This window comes from Hordeum vulgare, chromosome 6H (genome assembly GCF_904849725.1).
Source record: "Hordeum vulgare subsp. vulgare chromosome 6H, MorexV3_pseudomolecules_assembly, whole genome shotgun sequence".
Classification (NCBI taxonomy): domain Eukaryota; kingdom Viridiplantae; phylum Streptophyta; class Magnoliopsida; order Poales; family Poaceae; genus Hordeum; species Hordeum vulgare.
Genome location: NC_058523.1, coordinates 236,748,494 through 236,757,674, shown reverse-complemented (window position 1 = coordinate 236,757,674; position 9,181 = coordinate 236,748,494). Strand labels below are relative to the sequence as shown.

The window sequence follows — 9,181 nt, the reverse complement described above, 5'->3', positions numbered from 1 at the left end:
GCCGACCATCAGCGGTGTGCCTCAACTTATCGTCTTTCATACCATCTTCCATGTGCCATCGCAACAACTTTGCATGATCTTTATTTCTGAACAGACGTTTCAACCGTGGTATTATAGGAGCATACCACATCACCTTGGCAGGAACCCTCTTCCTGGGTGGCTCGCCCTCAATATCACCAGGGTCATCTTTTCTGATCTTATACCGCAATGCAGTGCATACCGGGCATTTATCCATATTCTCGTACTTCTCACCGCGGTAGAGGATGCAGTCATTAGGGCATGCATGTATCTTCTGCACGTCTAATCCTAGAGGGCAAACAAGCTTCTTTGCTTCGTACGTGCTGGCGGGCAATTCGTTCTTTCTTGGAAGCATCTTCTTCATCAGTACCAGCAACTTTTCGAATGACGAGTCAGTCACACCGGTCTCTGCCTTCCACTTCAGCAATTCCAGTGTGCTACCCAGCTTCTTCTGGCCATCTTCACAAGTTGGGTACAACAATTTGTTGTGGTCCTGTAACATCTGCTCGAACTGCAACCTCTCCTTTTCTGTGTCGCAACCTAGCCGTGCATCAGAAATGACCCGGCCAAGAGCATTAGCGGGCTCATCTGGTTCCCATTCTTCATCCTGATCTTCTTCTTCATTGTCTTCCATTGCGGTATCAGCATACTCAGGGAACATAGATCGGTAGTTGTCATCATCGTTCTCTTCTTCTTCATCGTCGTCTTCCATCATAACCCCTCTTTCTCCGTGCTTGGTCCAAACATTATAGCCCGACATAAAACCGGACCGAAGCAGGTGGCTCTGAGTGACTCTTGAGGAAGTGTAATCCTTCTCATTCCGACATTCAACACATGGACAAAACATATAGCCACCACCATGCTTGTTCGCATCGGCTGCATCTCGAAAAGTATGCACGCCTTCTCTGTAAGCGGATGTGCGTCGATCACCGTACATCCATGGATGGCTCATCTGTGTTATACGACAGTATATCAAATACAATCACGATCCTAAAAGTTAGTACCGCACGGTCTAAACGAGGAAATATAGTTGCTAACCTTTTAGAATAAGTAGAAATAAAGAGGAAGAGGTTTAAGCGTGGCTCAGGCATCTCATATCGTAGTTGTGTTCGGTGAACTGAAGCGGCATCGCTCTAACACACATTTCAACAAACACCTCTAGTGCATCAAAAAAAGTGGAGAGCAAGCACCCACCCACAATCCTCCATCCAAGAAAAATGCAAGGAAGAGGGGAGAGGGGGGCTGTGCTATATATAGGCTCAGGACTTTAGTCCCGGTTTGAGACACAAACCGGGACTAAAGGTGGCGCACATGCGGGCTGCCCACCGCGTAGCCCTTTAGTCCCGGCTTGGGACACGAACCGGGACTAAAGGCTCCTTACGGGCCGGGACTAAAGCCTCGAGGGAGGATATGAGAATTGGGGCGACGTGGCCGGGCCTTTAGTCCCGACCCAGAGGCAGGCCGTGAGTAAAGGGTCCAGGCCAAAGGCCCGTTTTCTACTAGTGTAGGTTTATTGTAACTTCTCGAGAACCTACCACCGAGCACTGTAGGTGACCCCTTTGCCTATAAAAGGAGGCCCTTAGCTCATTCACAAGGGGTTAGACTCTTTGGAGATTGATCAGGGAGATGGTTATCATCACTGTAACGAACAACAACGCTTAATACGATCAGACGAACAGGACGTAGGGTTTTACGCGTAAGCAGCCCGAACCTGGGTAAAAAAGGCTTCCCGGGTGTTGATTGTTAGACCTGCTCTTAACGTTGTCTCCCCCACCCAACGATCACAAGGGTATCACGTTGATTCCCATAGGTGTCGACCTAGCATCACCGACACTCTATTGTTTTGCTTTCTCACAAATCTTTCATAAAACGAACTCTTTGGATCCTCACAAGTGATCAGTTCTCGCATGAATTTCTAAGGATCCAACAAAGTAGATGTTTATGATCCAATAAAGAATCAAGCTTGTTTATAAATGTTTTAGCTATTCTATATCTCCTTGAAAAGCGTGCTACCGATAAGAACTCTTTATGGTATTTTAAGTAACAATCCATCAAATTATCTCAGTTATGGACAACATAAGTGCAATCAATTCATTATGTGTAAATATGCAACAAATCAAACAAGCTTTGTATGCTAACATGTTAGACCGAAGTGCAATAAGAGCAACTCAAACGGGGCGATCCATTTCGTCCGCAATTGTCCATTTGGTCCACGCGGACAAAAGTGATGGCCCAACGCGCGGACCCATTGCCAATTCATGTCCGCTTTGTGTCTACGCCGACCTATTTCACTCTCAAATTTGGGGCTGATTTGGGTCGAAAGCAGACACAAAGCGGAAGGTTTGTGTGCTCTCTTCATCCGCGTATGTCCGCAGCATGCAAGGTATGGCCTACCTGTCATAGACCAACTTATCTCTCCTACCTTTTCTCTTTGCTGCCCCATCCCGTCCATCCACGCACCAACCCGCCGGTGATGGGCGCGGCAACGTCGTTACCCTGGTTGCAAGCCTTGGACGACGGAGCCGTCGCAACTGCCTTGGATGTCACGTCATCAACGTTGTCACCCGGTGGGGTCTCGAAGCAGCAAGACTACGCGTCGTCGGCTTCGACCTCGACACCAACGGCGACGGTGCAAGGGGGCTGCAACAGCTGGTCCAGCATGGCGTGCAGCTCGACGGTAACGGCCTCGTGTCTCTTGGAAACTGCTACTTCTTAAGCTTGCGTTGGTTTTTCCCTTGAAAAGGAAAGGGTGATGCAGCAAAGTAGAAATAAGTATTTCCCTCAGTTTGAGAACCAAGGTATCAATCCAGTAGGAGTATCAAGATGAGGCACCAATGAATCTGCGAAAAACAAACAAACTTGCACCCAACGCGATAAAGGGGTTGTCAATCCCTTCACGATTACTTGCAAGGTGAGATCTGAAGGAGATGAAAGGTAAATGGAAATAAAAGTGCAGCAAAGTATTTTTCGTAGATCTGAATATATGATGTGTAAAATAGACCCGGGGGCGATAGTGTTCACTAGAGGCTTATCTCATGATAGCAAGTATTACGGTGGGTGAACAAATTACTGTCGAGCAATTGATAGAATCGTGCAAAGTCATGACGATATTTGTTATTCGTAACTTCTTCATTGTGGCATGAATGTTCAGATCCGTAAGATTCAAAACAATAGCTTAATATTGTCATGAAAACAATAATACTTCAAGCATACTAGCAAAGTAATCATGAACTTTTGAAATAACAAGCCCAAAGAAAGTTATCCCTACAAAATCATATAGTCTGGCTATGCTCCATCATCCCCACACAACGAATTTAAATCATGCACAACCCCGGTATTGGCAAGTAATTGTTTTCGCACTCTTACTTTCTCAAACTTTTTTCAACTCTCACGCAATACATGAGCGTGGGCCATGGATATAACACTATAGGTGGAATAGAGTGTGGTGGAGGTTGTGAGGCAAAAAGGAGGAGATGGTCACAACGACTCGGCGTATCAATGGGCTATGGAGATGCCCATCAATATATATCAATGTGAATGAGTAGGTATTGCCATGCAACGGATGCACTAGAGCTATAAGTGTATGAAAACTCAAAAAGAAAACTAGTGGGTGTGCACCCAACTTGCTTGCTCACAAAGACCTAGGGCAATTTTGAGGAAGCCCATCATTGGAATATACAAGCCAAGTTATATAATGAAAATTCTCACTAGTATATGAAAGTGACAAAACAAGAGACTCTCTATCATGAAGAACATGGTGCTATTTTGAAGCACAAGTGTTGAAAAAGATAGTAGCATTTTCCCTTCTCTCTTTTTCTCTCATCATTTTTTTGCTTGGGCTCTTTGGCCTCTTTTTTCATTTCATTTTTTTTGGCGGGCATCTTTGTCCTCTTTTTTTTCCTCACATGGGACAATGCTCTAATAATGATGATCATCACACTTTTATTTACTTACAACTCAATACTTAGAACAATAATGACTCTATATGAAATGCCTCCGGCAGTGTACCGGGATGTGCAACGATCTAGCTTAGCGTATGAAGTTGAAACATCTCGCTAGCTATCTTACGATCATGCAATGGCAATATGAAAATGACGGCACATGTCATGAGACGGAACGGTGGAAGTTGCATGGCAATATATCTCGGAATGGCTATGAGAATGCCATAATAGGTAGGCATGGTGGTTGTTTTGAGGAAGGTATATGGTGGGTTTGTGCACCGGCGGAAGTTGCACGGCACTAGAGAGGCTAGCAATGGTGGAAGGTGAGAGTGCATCTATACCATGGACTCACATTAATCATGAAGAACTCATATACTTATTGCGAAAGTTTTATTAGTAATCGAAACAAAGTGCTAAACGCATACTCCTAGGGGAAGGGTTGGTAGGTGTTAACCATCGCGCGATCCCGACGCCACACAAAGGACTCAATAAATCAATTATGCTCCAACTTCCTAACATAGCGGTTCACCATACGTGCATGCTACGGGAATCACTAACCTCAACACAAGTATTTCTAGATTCACAACACCCTACTAACATGACTCTAATATTACCATATCCATATCTCAAAACTAATTGTGAGGAATCAAACTTCTCTTACTAATCAATGCACTTGAATATGAAAGTTTTTTTTATATCCTCTTTGGATGCCTATCATATTTAGGACTAATTTCATAACACACACACCGATTACCAAGTTACTTAGAGAGAGCACTCTCAAAATTATATAAGTGAAGATCGAGAGTTTTTATTTCTACAAAATATGACACCGCCGTGCTCTAAAAAGATTTAAGTGAAGAACTAGAGCAAAATTATCTAGCTCAAAATATATAAGTGAAGCTCATGGGAGCTAAATTTCCTAGCTCAAAAGATATAAGTGAAGCTCATTGAGTATTCTAGCAAAATCACGATGAGTGCATGTCCCTCTCAAAAAGGTGTGCAGCAAGGATGATTGTTACAAAACAAAAAGCAAAGACTCCTATAATACACGACGCTCCAAGAAAAACACATATCATGTGGTAAATAAAAATATAGCTCCAAGTAACGTTACCGATGGATTGAAGAAGAAAGAGGGGATGCCTTCCCGGGGCATCCCCAAGCTTAGGCTTTTTGGTGTCCTAGAATTTGGCTTGGTATGACTTGGGCATACCCAAGCTTAGGCTATTTCCACTCTTTATTCCATTGTCCATAAGAACTGTAGTAAACTTGATTTCCATTTATATTGATGTTATATTACTGTATTCTCACTTTTCCATGGCTCGTACCCCCCGATACTAACCATAGTTTCATCAAAATAAGCAATCAACACAACAAAAACAGAATCTGTCAAAAACGGACCAGTCTGTAGCAATCTGTATATTTCGTAAACCTCTGCTATCCCAAAAATTCTGAAACATTATGAAAATTAGGGAAATTTGTATATCAATCAGAATAAAAAATAATCAACTCAAAAGCTCTTTCTGGATAGGAATTAAAAATAATTTCGTGAGCACAAAGTTTCTGTCTTTTTCAGCATGATTAAACAACTATCACCAAAACTAATCATAAAGGCTCTACTTGGCACAAACACTAATTAAAACATAAAAAACACAATCATAACAGAATCAAGATGGTGTGGACTCAACAAAACAGAAAGTGAAAAGCAAAAATAGTTTTATTCATTGGGTTGCCTCCCAACAAGCGCTATCGTTTAACACCCTTAGCTAGGCATTGATAATTCAATGATGCTCACACAAAAGACAAGAATTGAAGAACAATGAGAGCATCATAAAGCATGTGAAAATCACATCTAAGTCTAACATACATCCTATACATAGGAATTTTGTGAGCAAACAATTTATGGGAACAAGAATTAACTAGCATAGGAAGGCAAAACAAGCATAACTTCAAAACGTTGAACACATAGAGAGGAAGCTTGCTATTAATGCAATATGTAAAAGCATATGTTCCTCTCTCATAGTAATTTGCAGTAACATCATGAATGAATATTACAATATAACTATCACACAAAGCATTCTTTTCATGATCAATTATAGCATAAGGGTCATCACCAAAACTTGGGAAACAAAAAATATCATCTTCATCAAGCATAGCATCCCCAAGCTTGTGGTTTTGCATATCATTAGCATCATAGATATTTAGAGAATTCATACTAACAACAAGGCAATCATGTTTTTCATTCAAGCAGATATCATGAACCACTTTATAATTTTCTTTTTTCAACACTTCATCAAAATTTTCAGATCCATGATTTTCAAACAAAACTCCATAGAGATAGTCAAGTGCACTCAACTCACTAGCAAATTGTTCATCATAATTTGGTCTTTTGAAAAGATTAGCAAGTGGATGAGGATCCATATCAATAGATTTTTAGCCAGCGAAGATACAAGCAAATAGAAGGCACATGGCAACACAAGCAAACATAGCAACAAAAAGGCGAATGGAAGAAGAGCGAATAAAAAGGAAAAACTTTTTGGTATTTTCGGAAAATCGTTTTAGAAGTGGGGGAGAGGAAAACGAGAGGCAAATGGAAAATAATGTAAATGCAAGAGATGAGTTTGAGATAGGTACTTGGTAGATATGCTTCACTTGAATACTCCCCGGCAACGGCGCTAGAAATTCTTCTTGCTACTTCTTGAGCTTGCGTTGGTTTTTCCCTTGAAGAGGAAAGGGTGATGCAGCAAAGTAGAAATAAGTATTTCCCTCAGTTGGAGAACCAATGTATCAATCCAGTAGGAGTATCAAGATGAGGCACCAATGAATCTGCGCAAAAACAAACAAACTTGCACCTAACGCCATAAAGGGGTTGTCAATCCCTTCACGATTACTTGCAAGGTGAGATCCGAAGGAGATTAAAGGTAAATGGAAATAAAAGTGCAGCAAAGTATTTTTGGTAGATCTGAATATATGATTCATAAAATAGACCCGAGGGCCATAGTGTTTACTAGAGGCTTCTCTCATGATAGCAAGTATTACGGTGGGTGAACAAATTATTGTCGAGCAATTGATAGAATCGCGCAAAGTCATGACGATATCCAAGGCAATGATCATACATATAGGCATCACATCCGAGACAAGTAGACCGATATTGTGTGCATCTACTACTATTACTCCACACATCGACCGCTATCCAGCATGCATCTAGTGTATTAAGTACATAACAAATGGAGTAACGCCTTAAGCAAGATGACATGATGTAGAGGGATAAATTCATGCAATATGATATAAACCCCATATTTTTACCCTTGATGGCAACAACACGATGCGTGCCTCGCTACCCCTTCTGTCACTAGGTGAGGACACTGCACGGTATGAACCCAAAACCAAGCACTTCTCCCATTGCAAGAATTGTAGATCAAGTTGGCCAAACGAAACCCATAACTCGAAGAGAATTACAAGGATACGAAATCATGCATATAAGAAATCAGAGGAGACTCAAATAATATTCATAGATAATCTGATCATAAATCCACAATTTATCGGATCTCGACAAACACACCGCAAAAGAAAGTTACATCGGATAGATCTCCATGAAGATCATGGAGAACTTTGTATTGAAGATCCAAGAGAGAGAAGAAGCCATCTAGCTACTAGCTATGGACTCGTAGGTCTGTGGTGAACTACTCACGCATCATCGGAGAGGCAATGGTGTTGATTAAGAAACCCTCCGTGTCCGAATCCCCCCCTCCGGCAGGGCACCAGAACGGTCCCCAGATGGGATCTTGCGGAGACAGAAGCTTGCGGCGGCGGAACTCATGATCTAGGTTTCTTTTTGGGGGTTTGTGTATTTATAGGAATTTATGGCGGTGGAATTACGTCAGTTGGGCCCACGAGGAGGTCATGAGACTGCTAGGACCTCTCGGGGGGTTAGGGCACGCCTACCGGGCTCGTGACTCCCTCGTGGCTCTTCTGGCCTTCTTCCAAAGCTTCCGGGGTCTCTTTTGGTCCAACAAAATCATCGCGAAAGTTTTATTCCATTTGGACTCCGTTTGATATTCCTATCTGAAAAAGGTCAAAAACAAGGAAAAACATAAACTGGCACTAGGCACTGAGTTAATAGGTTAGTCCCAAAAATGATATAGAATGGCATATAAATGCATATAAGACATCCCAAGTTGATAATATAATAGCATGGAACGATTAAAAATTATAGATACGTTGGAGACGTATCAGAAACGCCGAGCGACGCTTGCCCCTCTGCGGTCATCTGCGAGAGCCTCTCCTCCAGCTCGCCGTTGCGGTAGCGCGCACGCTCCAGTTCAGGCTCTACAACATGCCACAGCGCGCTCCACAGTAGCCAACACCGCCCTGGCGTGCCGCCGGCACGGATTCTCTTGGTCTACACAACGAACATAGTCAAGGAAGTGAGATACCATTCTCGAACAAACCAATTGATACCCGATTCGAATCGCGTAGAAACGAGGGGAAAGGGCATAACTAGAGCCGTATGAGCGCGTCCATCTCCACGCCCTGGTTGTAGAGCGGCGTGTTGAGGCCGGTAACATTTGCCATCCTCTCACTGGCGGACGCCACGCTAGAGCAGATGGCCCTGCTCTGCACATCGCAAGGCAACACGAGGTCATGCATCGCCGCCACCTGCTGTAGAACGAGGCGATCGCGGGCCAGGTCGGCATGCCTCATGGGCTCGTTGTTGGAAATATGCCCTAGAGGCAATAATAAAGTGGTTATTATTATATTTCCTGGTTCATGATAATTGTCTATTATTCATGCTATAATTGTATTAATCGGAAACCGTAATACATGTGTGAATATATAGATCACAATGTTTCCCTAGTGAGCCTCCAGTTGGCTAGCTCGTTGATCAATATATGATCATGGACATTGGATGTCATTGATAACGGGATCACATCATTGGGGAATGATGTGATGGACAAGACCCAATCCTAAGCATACCACTAGATCGTGTTGTTCGTCTGCTAAAGCTTTTCTAATGTCAAGTATCATTTCCTTAGACCATGAGATTGTGCAACTCCCGGATACCGTAGCAGTGCTTTGGGTGTATCAAATGTCACAACTTAACTGGGTGATTATAAAGGTGCACTACAGGTATCTCCGAAAGTATCTGTTGGGTTGTACGAATCGAGACTGGGATTTGTCACTCCGTGTTGCACTACAGACAAGCTCCAGTGCTCCATCTATGG

The 9,181-nt window shown here is 42.8% G+C and overlaps 1 pseudogene; it reads right to left on the bottom strand.

Annotated features, from left to right (window-relative positions):
- Positions 1 to 2,436: 2,436 nt before the first annotated feature.
- LOC123405337 lies at positions 2,437 to 8,660 on the bottom strand (annotated as a pseudogene).
- Between the last annotated feature and the right edge of the window lie 521 nt (positions 8,661 to 9,181).